Source organism: Ostrea edulis, chromosome 7 (genome assembly GCF_947568905.1).
Source record: "Ostrea edulis chromosome 7, xbOstEdul1.1, whole genome shotgun sequence".
In the NCBI taxonomy this organism is placed as follows: domain Eukaryota; kingdom Metazoa; phylum Mollusca; class Bivalvia; order Ostreida; family Ostreidae; genus Ostrea; species Ostrea edulis.
This window is the reverse complement of record NC_079170.1, coordinates 15,596,471-15,615,702: the sequence shown is the minus strand read 5'-3', so window position 1 is coordinate 15,615,702 and position 19,232 is coordinate 15,596,471. Positions and strand designations below refer to the sequence as shown.

The 19,232-nt window shown below is 34.3% G+C and overlaps 1 pseudogene; it reads right to left on the bottom strand.

The window, feature by feature from the left end:
• Positions 1-6,472: 6,472 nt before the first annotated feature.
• LOC130047857 (uncharacterized) overlaps positions 6,473-19,232 on the bottom strand; it is a 35,362-nt pseudogene continuing 22,602 nt past the window's right edge.

The following is a 19,232-nucleotide window of genomic DNA, read 5'->3' as shown; positions in this document are numbered from 1 at the left end:
GTTCCAGAGTTCGTGTTGGGTTTTTTTTTATATTGATAATGATTTTTGGAGAGATTTCATTTAAGCATCAGTAAAGGTTAAGAAAAGCCCTGAACATGTATCAACTTTTGCTTAGAGTATTAGAAATGTTTGCGGTGTACAAAAGTGGGTACTTTATACAAAATGGGTTGATAATGGTGTGAAAAACTATTATATTTTTAATTAAATAAAAGGAGTGTTTGGCACTAATATCTTTTTAGATTATTTTTATTTGATATCAAAAATACTTTCAAAAGTCAAGAGATATTATTGCATTGAAAAAAGGTGGGATTTATGAAAATAATGAACATATTGGAATATGTATTGTACGAAAATTGCTGTCAACACGTGATGTTAAATTATATCAAATTTTGAGAGGAAAGGAGTTGATAGTCCCAACCTCTAAAAAGGATAAGTGAGAAACTCTACTTGATGAACCCATTTGAGGAATGGACTGGAAAATTTATTTTGTAAATGCATCATTATGTACAAGAGACAAAAATAATATACTTTCAATCCCGAGTACTGATGAATTACATTCCTACCAACTCATTTCTTCACAAAATTAAAATTTCAGACTACATTTTTGTAAATTTTTTAATTGTGAAGCAGAAACAATAATTCACATATTCTATGACTATGCATATCAACTTATTTTGAAATGATTTTGAGATGAATTTAAAAACAAAATCAAGAAAAATTGTCTTCCTTTGTAATACAGAAGGAAACTTTTTCAGAAAAGTTTATATATTATTCCAGATCACAAGGAATTAAGCCAAATGTTTCTGAGGCACTGAATTTTTTTAAGTACTACACAAAAATGGAAAAATACTGTGAAAATGTGTTTCAATCCAAAGCTTACGCGGGTTCTGAATTTTTTCTGCAATGCTAGCTACCTTCATCACCCGGTGAAACAACAAAGAAAACATTTTATTGTTTAAATGAACACGTTCGTTGCAAACTAGTTTTATAGTACCAATCATTACCAAATATGGAGTGTCATCAAGGTCAAAAAGTGCATTGGCTACCTTCCGTTTAACGTAACAAATGGGTCGACCATATGATATTTTAGATATTAATTCTAGTTATTATTTTTACTATATTATATGAAGTAGTACTGCACTACTGCTTGGTAGTTTATTTATTTTACGAAAGCATTATAGAGCCTGACTGGAAACTTTCAAAAAGGTTTTACCGACAGCATGAACTATAATTATCGGTACTGCATAGAATTTTAATTTGAATATCATTAAATCGGATCAGTCATTAAAAAGTTAATATTTAGATATTACCTAGATTTTTAAATATTACTTCCCCTCTTTTAATTAAACACGTAATACACTCATGGCAGTACTTCTTTACTACAAATAACCCCCGGCCAATCGGTTACATATTGTCTATCTGGTTAGCATTTTTTCCACCGAGTAATCGGTAAACCGGCTAAACGTTGCCATCCATAGTATTCTGGATGAAACATAGTTCCGTATGCATGTATATTCCCACATAATTCAACCCATGTGTAAGCCGGGTACCAGTTTTGAGGAATTTCACATATATCCTCTTATATACGAAAGGCCATCGAGCTCATTTTCGTAGCTGAAAAAAAAACCCACGCAAATTCCGCGAAACTATTATATAATACGTAAATTTTGCCTACAAACGCGAAACATTGTGATAAACCCGAATTTGTCGATTAAATGCGCTCAATGTTAAAAAGATTCGCATGAAATGTAATTTTCTTCCGAAATAGATGAATCCACACTTAAAACGTTATGTCCTTGGCTGCCAAATCATTTCATGCGAATCTTTTTAACATTATAAGAGGTGGATCTGTCCAAATATTAATTTTTTTTGCAGAGAGCTACAGTTCTGCAGCTATATGTATATATGTGTTATCGATTAATCTTTACATTGAACATTATTGTTTGTCGTGCTGTTAATTTACAAAGTTATATGAATTGTTCATGGTATCAAATGTCGACAGATAATCTTAATGTGTACTTAATGCACCAAAGTATGAGGAACGCAGAACCAGCGAGCTGCCCCTCCACTTTTTTGACGTTTATTTTCTGTTATTTTATATGCAAATTAAGATATATCACACTCGAAATAAGATTGATTGGCGGATTGACCCCACACCACTCTTTTGGTGGTTACGTAATGAATGGCAAAAAATGTAGTAATGAATGAACTGATGAATTGAAGGACGAACGGAGCTCCCTCCCTCCAATTTAGGAGTATTAAGTTTTGGCAAAAGACACATTTTTAGGTTCCCTTTCTGCTTGTCAACAATTGCAGTATGAAGACAATTTCTCCTCCGACTGTCCCTATGCTTTGAAAAATGATGCTACGCGTTTGCGTACTTTTCTAAATCTTTTAAGAATAATTACTCAGTAAAATGAATTAAATTTCTTTTTGAAATTGCCAACCCCATGTATAAATGAAGTGGCGGCTGTCAGAAAAATTAAGCGGCGACTGCTTTTAGATTAAGTGGTGGCCACCAGATTAAATTAAATGGTGGCCGCCAGTTAATTTAAATGGCAGCCGCCAGATGATAGGTGGCGGTTGCCAGTTAATAAGTGGTGGTCACCAGTTGAATCACGTGGTGGCCGCCACATAAATTAAGTGATGGCCGTCAGTTAAATGAATATTAATTCTATACCCTGTCACCTATCGGTTTCCGTAGCACAGGCACTTGATTTTTTAAATAACTTACGACCTCTCTATACTAATAATAACAACTCAGTGGCGGATTTAATATTGCACCTCAATTTTAAAATTTAAGGTAAATCTTGGTACATGTATCTTGTTTAGAAAAATGTACTAAGCGATAAAAGAAGCTATAATTTCTTCCACTTCTTGAGAAATAAATGACAAAATCTTTTGATTTCTTGAATTACTTTATTGGGAGAACTTATTTTTTTCCCCAAACCCTTAAAATTTGCGTCATTTTATTAATTTCACCTTATTAAAAATGACAGTACATAGTATATAAATGACTAAATAGGAGACATATTTCAAGCCCTACAAGATTTGTAAAATCCAGGAGCTTACGGGGGCTTCGCCCCCCCCCCCCCACAGCTTCGTCCTGGACCCACTGGGGGCCTCAAGGCGGCCCTCAGACCCCTTGCCTCATATAGATGCGCTTCCCGTAACCGCAATTCCTGGATCCGCCTTGGAACTCTATGGTTTGTATACTGAAATTGTATCATTCGTCTAAAATTTCCTCAACTCCTGGACATTATACAACTGTAAGCCTGTACCCAAATTATATATCCCCCGAGTCAGCAGTTCTGATACTAGGGTAGGGCTCCACGCCTGTGAAATTCGAACATTTCTTGAAAGGCATTAAATCTTGGACATAAAAAAAATACCTTATACTGCATATGTAATAGTAACACATGTAATTAGGAGAAAGCTTAGTTCTAACAAAATTGTAAAATCTATGGCGTTTTTGGTTCAGAAAGTTAAGTACTATTCATACTGTAAAAATGAACTATTTATCTATATTAACATTTTCAAAGTTTTTATCTCGGATATCGTTACCAATTCAAAAGATAGTCATAAATGTGAACAATGACTGCGTATGGATTTTCATAAATATATAGTACGACTATTTTTTAAAAAGATTGGAAATATTCCAACAGATATGAAAGTAATCTAAAATTTAATTTGTATAAAAATGAATTTCATGTTTAAAAATACATGAGGGTATGAACAGCAGCGTTTCACACCAACACACTTTTAAAACTTTTTATCGTGCTTCAAGAAGTATGCTGACGTAAAGTGTCACAGTTCCTACCCTCATGTATTATCAAAAATGAGTTTGAATTTTAAATGAAGCCCTGGAAACCAATTATACTCAACGCATTGTAATTATGAGCAAGGCGGTGTCTATCTAGAATTGTTAGGAATGTTGGAATTACGCCCCAGAACTGCAGGGCTAGGGAGCAAATCAGAATTGCGATTCATTTTTTTGACACAGAAACTCAGAAATTTCAACAAGCATTCTGAGAGTATTGTATGACAATACATAGTCCCCTACCGGTCGCAAAAATTACTGTATCACAACAATATTCAAAGTCCATTGTGTAGGTTATGGCAAAAGGGAAAATTGAGGAACTAGGATAGAAATGGTTGGAAATCAACTACTATTCGAGTAGAGACTAGTGCAGGAAAAAAGACAATTGAATATCTGCAAGCACAACCAAAAAAGTTCGGAAAATTGAAAATTCATGCTATTTTTCTAAGTCTAAGGGCCATAACCAAGTGAAAAATCAACGGATCAAGACGAAATTCAAACTTGATCTGTAACTTGTTATGGCAAAGCAATGTACCAAATATCAAATCAATATCTGCAATTACAACCAAAACAAGAGGCCCAAGGGCCACATCGCTCACCTGAGTTACCTTGGCCCATATCTGAAGACTTTCATATATATCTGCATGTAAAACCTTAGTCCATATTGTGGCCCCAACCTACCCCCGAAGGCCATGATTTTTACAAACTTGAATCAACACTATGTCAGGAAGCTGTCATGTAAATCTCAGCTCCTCGGGCCCATTGGTTCATGAGAGGATGATTTTTAAAAGATTTTTTTTATTTATTCCTAATTTCCCATGTCAAATCTTTATTCCCTATTGTGGCTACATCCTACTCCAAGGGGCCATGATTTGAACAAATTTGAATCTGCACTATGTCAGGAAACTGTCATGTAAATCTCAGCTCTTCTGACTCATTGGTTCTTGAGAAGATGATTTTTAAAGATTTTCCCCGATCGATATATTCCTATGTAAAACTTTGATCCCCTATTGTGGCCCCAATGTACTCCCGGAGGCCATGATTTAAAGAAACTTGAACCTGCACTATATCAGGAAGCTTTCGTGTAATTTTCAGCTTTTCTGCCTCATTGGTTCTTGAGAAGATGAGTTTTAAAGATTTTTTTCTATTTATTCTCGTGTAAAACTTTGATACCGTATTGTGGCATCAACCTATCTCCGGGGGCCATGATCTGAACAAACTTGAATATGCACTATGTCAGGAAACTTTCATGTAAATATCAGCTCTTCTGGCTCATTGGTTCTTGAGAAGATGATTTTTAAAGATTTTTTTTCTATATATTTCAAATACAATGTACTTGGGAAGAGACCACCGACGTTCCGAAAGTAAACTGAGAAAGTTTCGGACAGTTGGTGATCTCTTCCCGGGTATATTGTATCTGGGTTCTCTCTTCCACCAATAAAAACTGGGCGCCACCAAATAACTCAAAAATTGTTGAGTGTGGCGAAAAGTAGCGAACAATCTATATATTTCTATGTAAAACTTTGATCCCCTATTTTGACCCCAATCTACCCCGGGGGGCATGATTTGAAGAAACCTGAATCTGCACTATGTCAGGAAGCTTTCATGTAAATTTCAGCTCTTGCTCATTGGTTCTTGAAAAGAATATTTTTAAAGATTTTCCTGATATATTTCCATGTAAAACTTTGATCCCCTACTGTGGCCCTAACCTACACCCGGTGGCCATGATTTGAATAAACTTGAATCTGCACTATGTCCGGAAGCTTTCATGAAAATTTCAGCTCCTCTGGCCCAGTGGTTCTTGCGACGAAGATTTTTAAATGGCCCCATCCCATTTTTGCGATTATCTCTCCTTTGAAGGGGCATGGCCCTTCATTTGCACAAGCTTGAAAGCCCTTTACCGAAGGATGCTTTTGGCCAAGTTTGGTCATAATTGGCCCAGTGGTTCTTGAGAAGATGAAAATGTGAAAAGTTTACTCCGCCGCCGACAGACAACAGACAAATATTGATCAGATAAGCTCATTTGAGCCTTCGGCTCAGATGATCTAAAAATCAACGGATCGGGATGTAATTTGAATTTGATCTCTAACTTGTTATGACAAAGCAACGTACTGAATATACAATAAATATTTGCAAGAACAGAGAAAAAAAGTGCGGAAAACTGGACTGACGGACGAATGGAGCGCAAACCTAAAGTCCCCTTCGACTTCGTCAGTAGGGGACTAATAACCAAACTAACAAAAGTAACTTACAAGAAACAGAAACCTCTACTACATTTTTGTAAGATCTAAAATATCATATGGTTGACCCATTTGTTATTTTAAACGGAACAGCCTTGATGACCTTGATGACACCCCATATTTGGTAATGATTTTGTTGACAGGTGGTACTAGAAAATCGGATCGAACTATAAGTTTGCAAGAAACATGTATTTATTGCATGATAAGCAATGTCAATTTCAAAAGAAATATAAGTGAAAAGATTCAGTGAATGTAAATATAAAATTAAAAGCAAATTTAAAATCATCAAAACTGGGGAACCATTTCATTATATACATGTTCACTAGAATTGGCCTTTTGACCCCAAAATTATTTGTGGTCATTTCAATGCCTGTCCCATCAAAATTAATTGATGTAAATTAAAATTAATCAGTTTAAGTCCAAAAACTATTTATTTCCTCCTTCCTTTATTCAACATTTTGATTTTTAGAGGCAAAATAGGAAATGACATGAAACAGCTTTACTAGATTATTCCATGATATAAATTGTGTTCATCTCTTTTATAATATTTTGGGTGATTTAAAGCTTTCCTTCAATAAACAGTTATCATATCATGAACGTCTTGATCTTCAAATACATGATCTATGCATGAAACACATGATATGTTTCAAATGATGACCAGATGACCACAGCTGTGGTCACTACATACCACTGTCATTACAAACCTCAGTATCAAGTACAAACATTTTATCTTTCTGTGTTACATACACAAGATAGTACTGACAGAATGTGCTGATAAAGATATTGATAAAAATAGACATGTCTAATCAAAATAAAACGAGTCAATCTGAAAAAGATGAACAGGTTTACATAGAATAAAATTCGGTATTTTCTAAACAATAACAATACCATCAGACAAAATTAATAGTAGAATTTTTTTTAAAGTCTACCAAAAGATAGACAGCATGAAATCAAGATACATGTACCCCCAATTTCATGAGTGTGTGTGTGTGTGTGTGTGTGTGTGTGTGTGTGTGTGTGTGTGTAAGGGGGGGGTAACACATATAAGAAGTATGCCAATAAGATGTATCTGCTATCAATAAGGTTTGTTATTTGTTGTGCTTTAGAAGTTGGACATCCATTAGAGAATTAAGTAATGTCAATGAGATAATATCTAGAGGGGACAGTAGTTAGAGACCCAATTTTAAATTAACACCCCCAAAATAGTAGGTTGCTTGTCATTCAAACATTTAAATATAGATCTCAGGTGGAGTGACATCTGCAGAGACTGTAGTCTGTATTATGAATTACACAATGAGATATCAAACAATATACTTTCCACGTTAATTTCTAACTTACTGAAATAATTTATATTATCAATCTATGATAGTTCTATATTTATAAAAGAAGTTATTCATTCAGCCAATGAATCATGAGTGAGAGAGAGAAAAAAGAGGGTGGGTGGGTGTAGACTGTGTGTCAGCTCCCTGTTATCTACAGACACAACCATTATACAAACAGTATCATCACTGAAACTCTGCAGACGCCCCAGAGACATGTCCTGTGTATTATTTTGGGTCTTTAACATGTTTAAGTGACTAGAGTGGATTGTCTGAAATTGAGATTTCGCAATTCCTGTGCATTCTGGCAGATGAAAGAAGTTTTAACATTTACCTCAATACTTTGAATTAAGTCTCTAACTTGGCTATAAACAATATTATTTATTGTAGATATTTGATTTTCTTCACATTTCCACTATAATACTCAGCAACAAACAAGTTGTCACTTTTGTCCACACATAAACCGACTGGATCGTTCAGATGACAGTAATCTATATAGCGGAGGAACTGTCCATTCTGGTCCAGGATGTGAATACAGTGGTTATCACGGTCTACTGTCAGGATCTGACTCTGTCTGTTGTGATTCCCCAGGGTTCGAATGCTTCATTTTTGGTAATAGAAGAATGACCAGTGTATCTGAATCGGAGTTTTCCAGCCTGATTGACCACCACTACTGTACCAGCTCCTAAGTCAGCCATACAGATATCCAGGTTTTTGTTTTCACTGATGTATTCAGTATAATCATTTCCTGAATATAGAGGCTTCCCCTCATCATCATACTGGATTGTTTGTTTCTCTGTGGAACCTGAGTAGCAGACAACTTTGGATTGTGTTTCATCATCATTGAACATGGAAACCAGGAGATCACCAGAGGAGGTGACACAGAGATTGACAGGTATCCAGCCCTGTAGTCTGATCACCTCCTCTGTCTGTCCACTCTTCACTTTATTCACAGTCTTTGTTTTCCCATCAGAGTACATTAGATCCCCATCACTTGTCACTGCTATATCATTTGGCCATTCATCTGATTTTGTTTTGATTGTATTAATAACTGTACCTTGAACATTAAAGCATTTCATATCACTGACTTCTGCACTTGTCCAGAATTCTTCTTCACTCAGACAGGTAACACTGCAGAGCCAGTGTTTATTCCCAGTGTTTATTGTAGTGACAACCTCTGGTTCGTCCATCAGTTCTTTGGGTGAGGTTTCTGCTTTCTTCAGTGTGTAGCCATTTTCATCTGTCGTAAATGATAATGGTATCAAAGATCCCAGTGACTTGTAAAACTGTTCACTGTCTGTCGTGTTTGGACTAAATGTAGGCAGTGAGACTCGGACTTTGGGAGGAAGTTTTCTGAATTCTTTGTTTTTGGATCTGTATTCCATGGTCACAGACACTTCATTGGATTCCTCCATTTCCTTCAGAGTAATCAGTGATTGCTCAATAAGGGACTGTATCTGCTGAATTTCAATCATCCAAATGTTTGTTCAGAATTTCCAGGTGTTTGATTTTCATCTCTTCTATTTCATTTTTCATTTTGTTGATGTCATTGTCAATTTCTTTGTGCCATTCCTCTCCATATTTTGTGACTACTGTTGTGAATTTCACATATTTTCCATCCAACTTGGTTATTTGAGTTTCTAAATCAGTGGCCATTTCTTCATATGTTGGAGAAATAATGTTTTCTATCTCCTCTGAATCTTTTGTAATGTCTGCTTTTCGTTTGTTGTAGATTTCAGAAAGAATTGAAAATGTATGACCCTTGTGTTCATCAGAGGACAACTGGTTATCAATACACAAGGAACAGACAGACTTGTCACATTCCTTACAATGTAATTCACAGACTTTATTTTGATGTATACTACACTTTGGATAAATCAAGGTTGATTTTCGATTTTGGAATGGGACCACTATGTGTTTTTGATAGTCATCAGCAACGTGTTTTCCTATACAGGCAATGCATAGATTGACGTTGCAGAAATCGCAGTGCATCTGTACTATAGCTGTCTCACAAAGGTCACATCGGACGAAATCTTGAGCACTGTGGCGGGGATCCATGGCTAATCTAAATATTCTACAATTTGAAGAATATGAAATTTATTAATTGTATTACAAATTTAATTAGATAAGTATACTAGTTAGAGAGTTATATCTAGACCTGTTACATAAAAAATATTCAAAGACATTATGGATATCTAAATTTAATCGACATATATAATAATCATATATAACAATCAATCTAATTAAAATTATATCCTTTTATCCGCTCAATGTGCATATCGCTCCACAAGGAGGATCAAAAGACCTACTTTTAATTAGATTGATATAACACTAAATCTTCCAAACTGTGTCACAGACTCGGTAAATGTTTCAAAGTGTTTAATATACATGTATTGATATTCGCTTTTTCTTACTCTCTGTCGTTAACTTTGATCTCATGTTTTCAATTCCTTGTATCAACTGAACGTAAAACTTAAGCATGTTAAAGGTTAGTTTTGATAGTCGATCTGATTGAACAGACATCAGCTTAGCTAAAGCTTATCCTGAATATAACTCCTTCACCAGACCTGGCTTGGATTTCTCAAAATAAAAATCTCAAACTTAAGTTTCAGTTTTTTTTTAGCATTCACAATTTCAGTAAATCTGATTGAGTGCAAGTTTCAGACCGGGCTATTTGTTTTTAAGGACAATGTAATTACTGTTTTCCCATAATGTCAAATGAGTACAACACTCCTCTGAAATTCTGATGACAATGATGATCAGAGGACAAAGTTCCTGGAAATTTCTGCAGTTTAGGATTTTCAGGGAAGAAAATCAAACTTTATCAGAGGCAATGGAAGCCCTATTGTTGCTTAATTGTCTAGGTATGATCAACAAAAAAGTCATTAAATTTGCTGAAATTGAAGGAAATGAGATTTTCACGGGAAAATTTCACCCCTGAAAGTTTCTTTTCTTATGTTTTCTATTTCCAATAAAGTGGCAATAAACATATTACCCACAATTGCTTCCAAAGTGAAGCACTCATAATCTGAGGTATTGTCAAGCAATCATACACAGCGGAGTTTGTTACTTGGTTTAGTATAAGACAAGTCCTCTATTAGAGGGACACCACAATATTTGAATTTTTGATCTAGTTTCAAGCTTTAACATGCATTGTGCGAGTTACTAGCTGGGATATAATTATACCCTTTCCTCTGAAACATGTTCTTGTATTAGCACCCACCCATCCACTACTAATGTTGAAAAAAAGTCAATTAACGTAAAACAAGACTATTTGATTAATTATAAAGTTACTATTTAAGGTAGATCGATCCTCATGTGATGTCATAGGTTTTCGCAAAAATCTTTATTGTTCTAATTAAAAACTTTGTGCATGATAGAGATTTCAGAGGAAATTCATTCACTGGATGAAATAAAAGAAGTTTGAATCCAAACAGAGAATTTTGCTACTGGACCATTTTGCATGTTTTTCATTGAGACATCCTCTTAAGATAATGTTGGTCAGCTAATTTCTACTTTCGTTTTAACTTAATTTTCTTTATATTATTTTTAAATGTCGAAAAATAATAAAAATTATATAAACATAAATAAGACTATTTGATCAAGTACAAAGTCATCATTGAATTGATCACTTACCATTTGAAAATGTTTAGACCGAGCGATATGGACACGCGCCATTGCACTCCCTTGAAATGGCTGAATAGTTGAACGTCAGAACTAATTTCGTTTAAAGTTATCTTTGCTTAATTACTCTCAAATAATCAGATCAAGGATAAAATCGACATTCTGATGACGAAATATTCTTCCATTTCCGGTATTTAATCATTAATGTTACCTGTAGCATTACACTTCCCTGCATGAGTTAAAGTGGGTCTCGATTATAACCAGGCTAGTCGCGACTAATTTTGGGCAGGCGGTAAATCTAGCACTGCCGACTCCCGATTTGCGATTGTCCCGGTGTAACCATGGTGGCTGTCGCTGGTGACCAGGGTCGCTCTTAATAGAATATATAGGGAAAAGAACGACTCGGATCACCGGCTTCTGCGCATGCGTGGTATTTAACTCGAAGCGGTGCCCTACTGGTTTTAAATCCATAGTAATAATAAACCCCCTTCTCAGTTTTCTGTTTCGTATGCACATCATAACTTGAAAGATACAAATTAACTTGTATTATCCAACTCCAAAATTGATATTTTAATGCATAAGATTTCTGAATTATGTCTTAGATATCTAATAACGAATAAACAACTTGAAAACAATGGCCTTTTATTCAAAGCATATTTACAATAGTGTTATCTCCATAACAATTCCTAAGTCATCTTTTATATTTTAATCACATGATAACAGGTGTGAACAAGGCACAGCTTGACGCCTTAAACTTGGATTAACGTGCAGGTGTAAACAATTACCTGTAAATAAAATAACACCAGGTTATTCTACCATGACCAACCTTCGTAATCATAAGTACAAATACCACTCGCCCAATTTACGAACAATACGTAGGCACAAATTCAACATTGTTTTATTATTCATTTATTTATTTTGAATAGTATGTTTCTTCTCTCACCCTCTTTTATTTCAAATATATTTTCTGATTATCTGAATTCAAATTATTTCCGATATGCGAACAACCACACATCTACTGTATACAACTTGGAGGTTTACTTTGAGTGTTTTTGTACAAAAGTGGAAGACTTTCCTATTACGAGATAATTCTTTTTGTGTTAAAATTTAACCAACTAGACTCTATATACATGTACATATAGCAGGGTCGTGTGTAGAAACCAGCAGGCATGAGGGATCGTGCCATCCTTCTTATTCCCAATAAAAACCATAAGACAACAAAACTAACGTCTGGCGGCATTTTCTTCTTCTGGAGTGAAAGGAAGCCAACCATAATTATGTCATCAGATTTTGTTTTGACAGTCATTAATATGTAGTATACTAAACCAAATGATCATCAAGCTTGTTTTTATTTTATCTACATAAGAAATCTCTCTTTTTAAAAATAAAAATGATATTGTACAATAAATATGATAAAAGGAATAACAATTTAATCTATAATTATTATCAAAATCTCATATGTTTTCAAATATCACTATCACTATCAAAAATCAATAGATTTTCATTTTCTTATAAATTGTGACTTCTTGTCATATGGCATTTTGTTCTACTATCATAGAATTCTAATTGTGACTTTTGGTTTTATTTTCTTATAAAACTGTGACTTTTTGTCCTGTGATATTTTGTCCTACTTTCATAAAATTTCTTTTTGTAACTTTTTGCTCATGGTCATATTGACCGTGACTTTAATAATTTGTAAAGTTGTAAATGGTTTGAAAGGTACATAATTTCAGCACAATGTATATATCAATTATGACTTTAAAGGTTGAAATATATATTTTCATGAACCTGGTTCTAATTAGGAACATTTATTTGAATCATTTTTAATATCATAAAATTACAATTTTCTTATATCAAATTCATGACAAGGAACTACATAAAAATGAGCAGTACTTTGAGTGAATCTCACTCTTTGCAGTCAGCCAATAATATGATAGGACTGGCTTTACGAGTATGTACAAAAGCCACGGTATCGACGTCCAGTTGTTTAATATCATCATGAAAGCTGCCGTCTTTGGATCGTCTTTTGTCTCGCGTCTCGGAAGATCTACCGAAGCAGACCCGAAATAAAATATTTTGGAGTTGGTGGCATGACAGCAAAGGAGCCAAATCAAACCTGCCTGCAAAACCTGCTTCAGTATTCTCCTGATCGAGTTTTCATTCATCTCGGTGGAAACGACATCAGCGTTGACGGAAAACCTAGGAAGGTGGCTGAAAACGTCCTACAACTGGTGCAGGTCCTAGAAGACAGCAGAGTTGGAACTGTTCTCGTGGGACAGATTCTAGACAGGGGTGGTACTTTCAAGAAGACCCCTGGTCTGACAAGCGATATCTTCAGGAGGAAGAGGAACATGATCAACACAATTCTGCGAGGAAAGCTCGGAAAAAGATTTATTTTACTTCGACTGAAATATCCCCAGGACTTACGGCTGATGATGTTCATATTTCCCCAGGGAAACCTATGGAAATATGGCGCACAGATAAGGAGAGGTCTTCTGACAGAGTAAAGCTCGAGAAGAAAACCGACCCTTTTAAGGGCCACAGAAATATTTCGAAAAGATGCCTCAAATAACATACATTCAGAGAGACGAAATCTTCTTAAGATTCGAAACATATACTCCCTAATTACCAGCATACAGCCTCACCGAACTTTCTATCAAACACATAAAAATCCACAAATCATTTGTGTTCTGTCTTATGGTCCGAAATATATGTATAAAATTGGCATATCTTTTTTAAAAATTAGCCAAAGTAGAAATGTAATTGAAGAGAATAAAAATATATCCTATTGGGGTTTTTTTCAATTCAAATGTAATATGCGCTTAATTCAAATTTTTAACAAGGGTTAAGGCTATGTTCTCTTGCGTAAGATTTTTTAATGAAATGTTTTTAATTTTAAATATTTTGTTAGAACTGACTAGGGTATGGTCTGTAAAAGTTGTACAAGGTGCAAATAGGTGGCGGTTTGATTTGAACTAGATAATTTAAGTGTAGTTTCAGAATTCGGGAGTGAGAAAATGGGGAAAATAATTATTTAGAATTGATTATGAGCATCGGTGACTGGAGTCGCTCTTCAGGATGACCGTTTCATATTTTGTCAGAACTGACTAGGGTAGCTTTCTAGACGTTCCGTCCCATAATCAATCCGTCCCTTAGTCGATTCGTTCCATTACCGATCCGTCCCTAGACTATCCGTCCCCTAGTTAATACGTCCCCTAGTCGATCCGGCCCAGAAAAAATAATATTTTTCCAAGTGCTATTTACAGTACTGAATTGGTTTGATTCATCTGCGTATTTCATCTTCATGGTGTGTGTGCCGATGATGTCTTCTGTCATCAGGTAGTCATCCTTTAATATGATCTATGGTATTTATGGCTTGATTGCAGACTAATTAACCTTGATCACACTTAATGTATATCAATCTTCTTGAGACTTTTTATCATAACAAATGTCTCTTCTTTTAAAAGCAAGAAAAACATGCTTTGCCAAAGCATTTAGTGTATGTGTTCCTCCATATTGAAATAAGCTTTCAGTATTTCCCAAAAAGAAGAGATGTTTTGATTTTCAATACAAAGAATACTTTTTGTTTTTAGACAAATGCTCTGTCATTTCTTGGAATATTTCTATACCTGCCACATTCTATTTCCAAATCATGAGCAATTCTTTGAACTTCTGGAGTAAAAAAAAACAAAAACAAAAAAACTTCTAATAGTTAGGTTACTGTAAGCTCATAATTAATGATCAAAGGTTGCACAACAATGCAGTTATAAAAACTATTTTCACTAAGGTGTTTTCACAATGATCAGTGGACATGGGACACACATTTACATTGATTGCTATACATAGTTGAATAACGATGTTTTTACAATAATTAATGAGCACACATTTTCATAACCATTGCACTTTAAACAAAAATTATAAATCCTAGTGAAGGGTTGTATAAACAATTTTATTTACAGGTCTAACTTCGGCAGTTATCTAATTTTGATAACTATAACTGCAATATATATGCAAAAACTTTCCTTTTTCTTAAGTAATAATCTTTTATTATATCTTTGATAAAAAAAAAATTGGAGGGGCCGGATCGACTAAGCAAAATGGGCCGAATCGACCATGGGACGGACCGTCTAGGGACGGACCGACTGTGGGACGGAACGACCTGCTACCACTAGGGTATGATATTTTTGTTAAAGGAGCTGCACTAGTTATATAATTTAATGTATTAGTTAAAATGCACGTCTTCTCATTAAAATATGTGCATAATTGAAGTTCATATGACGATCACAATTTCAGGTGTAGAATTAAAAACCAAAGCATTTTCTGGTTTTTAAAACAAAATAATTCAATAATACCAATTGTTTTATTGTCTTTTGGTTTTTTTCCACCACCATACTTCACAAGAATTGTTGATTGTAACCATATAAAATGTTTACAATTACCTATGGGTCGAATTATGCGAGCGTCGAACAGCAGGGCTACCGCTATATTTAGAGCGACCCTGAGCACCAGCGACAGCGATCATCGCTACACCGGATTGCGATGTTTTATAGACCTATAATAAAAAAAACCGGCGAACAGAATAGCGTCATACTTCTCGGGAACAATCGTCATGCCCAAATTGATGCACACAATTAGAAAAACCCAATAAAAATAAGTATAAATTCAATTATTCGAAGAATCAAAATAACATAAAGATACGATATTTAATTTTTGATAATAATAGAAAATATTAAAAATCAAATCATAATGTATGTGGTTTTGTTGATATATGATTTTTAATAACGTTTTAATTATTTAATTAACAGTTATATAACACATTCTGAACTTTAATATATATAAATTCTCATAATTAGAAAATCAAGATAAAATGATTTCTTTTTGTAAAATTGGTCCTTCAATATTCTTGTTAGATATTGTTTTGCTGGGGGAGTAAGAACATTCAAACTCAATTTTAGAAAATATAGTATAATAAAAAAGCAATAATAATAAGTATTGATTCTTAAACTTGAAATGACGCCTACTCAAAAGTGGTCATTTATAACCAATTTTCCACTTCGGAGGATTCAAGTGAAAACCTTTACATAGCAAATTAGTAAAATATCTTTAATTGTGTGAATCAACTATTTGAGAATATTGAATTTACAATTTTTTTAAGTTTTGTAACATTTGAACTTATTTTTGATTAATTAGACCCATCTTCAAATTATTTAACATAAGTATAAGTAATTAAAGATAATTTTTGTTCAATGTTGACTGTTTTTGTAATTATTCACAATGCCTATCGATATTTTTTATCTTATAAAAATGTTACCTCTCACAAAATGTGAGTTAAAGGATTGAAATAACTAGTTATTGTCATTAGTTGTTGGGATATTATAAATTCTTTCATTACAAAATTTATACTTTTTACTCTAAATAGTATTTACACTTATTTATCTCTTACATCGTCATAATGGCTGACTTCCTTTTAAAACATGGATGAAAATATAGATATCAGAAATATTTGTCTTTTCATTTCATAAGCATATCCTAGCTAGTAGCTCAGTATAGGTTAGCATGTCAACTGCTGAATTGTAGGTCGCGGGTTCGAGTTCAGCAGGGGTTTAATTTTTTTCCAAAAAGATTGCTTTTTACTAAAACTGCATTTTTTGACTAACTAAAGTGAAAGTTTTCAATTTCAAAATATTGTTGTACATATCCTCCACTTTTCATCCATATCTAATTTCTCTGGTGTAGCATACATCCTTTAAAATATCTATCAAGTTTATCCCTAAACTGAATATGATCAATTTAGAAATAATTAAATGGTGGTGGGGATACAACCTCCGTAACCCCATCCCTATATCCGCTACTGCACACACACACACACACACACACACACACACACACACACACACACACACACACACACACACACACACACACACACACATATATATATATATATATATAAGCACTAAAGTTCCAACAACACCCGATACCTCAGAGTGTCGGATCCACAACATGGATACAACGTCAAATACAAAAAATTATACAAAGCACTAAAATGACCAACGACACGAACAACGAGATTGTCAAATTTTCGGGACGACCCGTCCCTTCTTCAGGACAAACGAAAAGAATTACATAATGTGGTCAATATCAACAATAACACGACAACTAAATGGTAATGAAATAAGTTCTTGTTCTTATTTTTTGTGCATGGATTTTGCACTAATATTTTGGTGAAACAAAACACGGTTGGTTCAGTCTGTACCAAAACACTATACATGTCGTTTACAAACCAATCATTTTAGTGCTTTGTATAATTTTTTGTATTTGACCTTGTATCCATCAACGATATCAACTGTTGATATTGACCACATTATGTAATTCTTTTCGTTTGTCCTGAAGAAGGGACGAGTCGTCCCGAAAATTTCACAATCTCGTTGTGTTCGTGTCGTTTGTCATTTTAGTGCTTTGTATATATATATATATATATATATATATATATATATATAGGACTCCAAAGTGCGATGGGACTCCTTTAAAGAGCGATGGTCACGCCAAAGTGCAATGGTCTGCGCCAAACCCCGATGGTGTGACACGCCAAAGTGCGATGGTCCACACTCATGCGTCAAAGTGCGATGGTCTGACATGCCAAAGTGCGATGGTGTGACACGCCGAAATCCATTGGTTTGTAAACGACATGTATAGTGTTTTGGTACAGACTGATCCAACCGTGTTTTGTTTCACCAAAATATTAGTGCAAAATCCATGCAAAAAAAATAAGAACAAGAACTTATTCCATTACCATTTAGTTGTCGTGTTATTGAACACAAAAATTTGCAACACGAAATCGTATAGAATGTTTTGTATTATAACACCCCCCAGGAATTCAATACGTGTACGTCAAAGTAATAAATGATCATGAATTAAAGAATGTTTGGGCGAAGTAGAGAATTCAAATGTACTTTGCCGCTCTCACTATCCACAACAGTGTACACCTTCTTATTACTGTCGTCCATGTTGTATTTCTTCGGTTTTATTTTGAAAGACATTAAGAATGACGTCACAGTAATTTGATGTCACAAACGTTGCTGAACTCCGCACCATCGGACTTTGGCGTCCGTAACGTTAACAAACCATCGCATCTTGGCGCATACCATCGCATTTTGGCGTGACCATCGCACTTTAGAATCTTATATATATATATATATATATATATATATATATATATATATATACATATACATACAATAGTTTAAGAGGCCGTCCACGGAGATATCAGGCAGTAGCTATAATACGGCTGGCACATGCAATTCCCCAAAATTTTATTCGTACCCAATAAAAGTTAAGGTCATACGCCAATTTTATCGTATGTAAAGTGAATTTCACAAAAAACATTGTTAGATGCCAAAACTTGGCCTTTTTCATAAATTCGAGGACACTATATAATCTATAGAAAATGATCATTTTGTAAAGTTAAATAATACCCAATACAATAAAATTTGTCCAGAAAGTATAAACAATATTTGAAGGAAATTCCTTAATAATTAAGATGAAACAATAAAATTGCTGGGAAATAATGTTGTTGTTGAGCATTTACTGACAGAAGTAGCCAAAAAGCCAGTAATTTGAGTTACCTCCCTTGGCGTAAAAAAAATGTAAAATGATCCAAAACTCGCGTAAATTGTAACCTTACAACCTTGACCCTTCATATTGAAGTTTTATGTGATGTCACCATGCTACACACAACACATACATGCATTTTTAATTCATGACTGTTATCAAAGATTTTAACCCACTCGACAGGTTTTAAACTCTCCTCAGACAATTCTTGTTTAGATAATTTCAAATACTAGCTCGTATATATATATATAAGTCAGAGGTGATGTTTTGAAACCAGAATGTGGTTTAATTTTTGAATCAATGAATATATAGTTTTGGTTTTTTTTAGCTCACCTGAGCTGAAGGCTCAAGAGAACTTTTCTCATAAAAAATTGTCTGGATTCTGTTGTCATCATTGTGGTAATAATTTTTCCCATTTTCATCTTCTCCAGAACCAATGGCCCAATTTAAATCAAACTTTGCACAAACCAAAAGCTCCATTGGGTGAATGAGATTCATTTTTGTTTAAATGAAAGGTCATGCCCCCTTTGAAGGGAGATAATCAAGAAAAGGCAAAAATAGGATGGGGTCGTTTAATGTAATGAAAATGTGCAAGCATTCCCAGGTTGTGTAGATTGG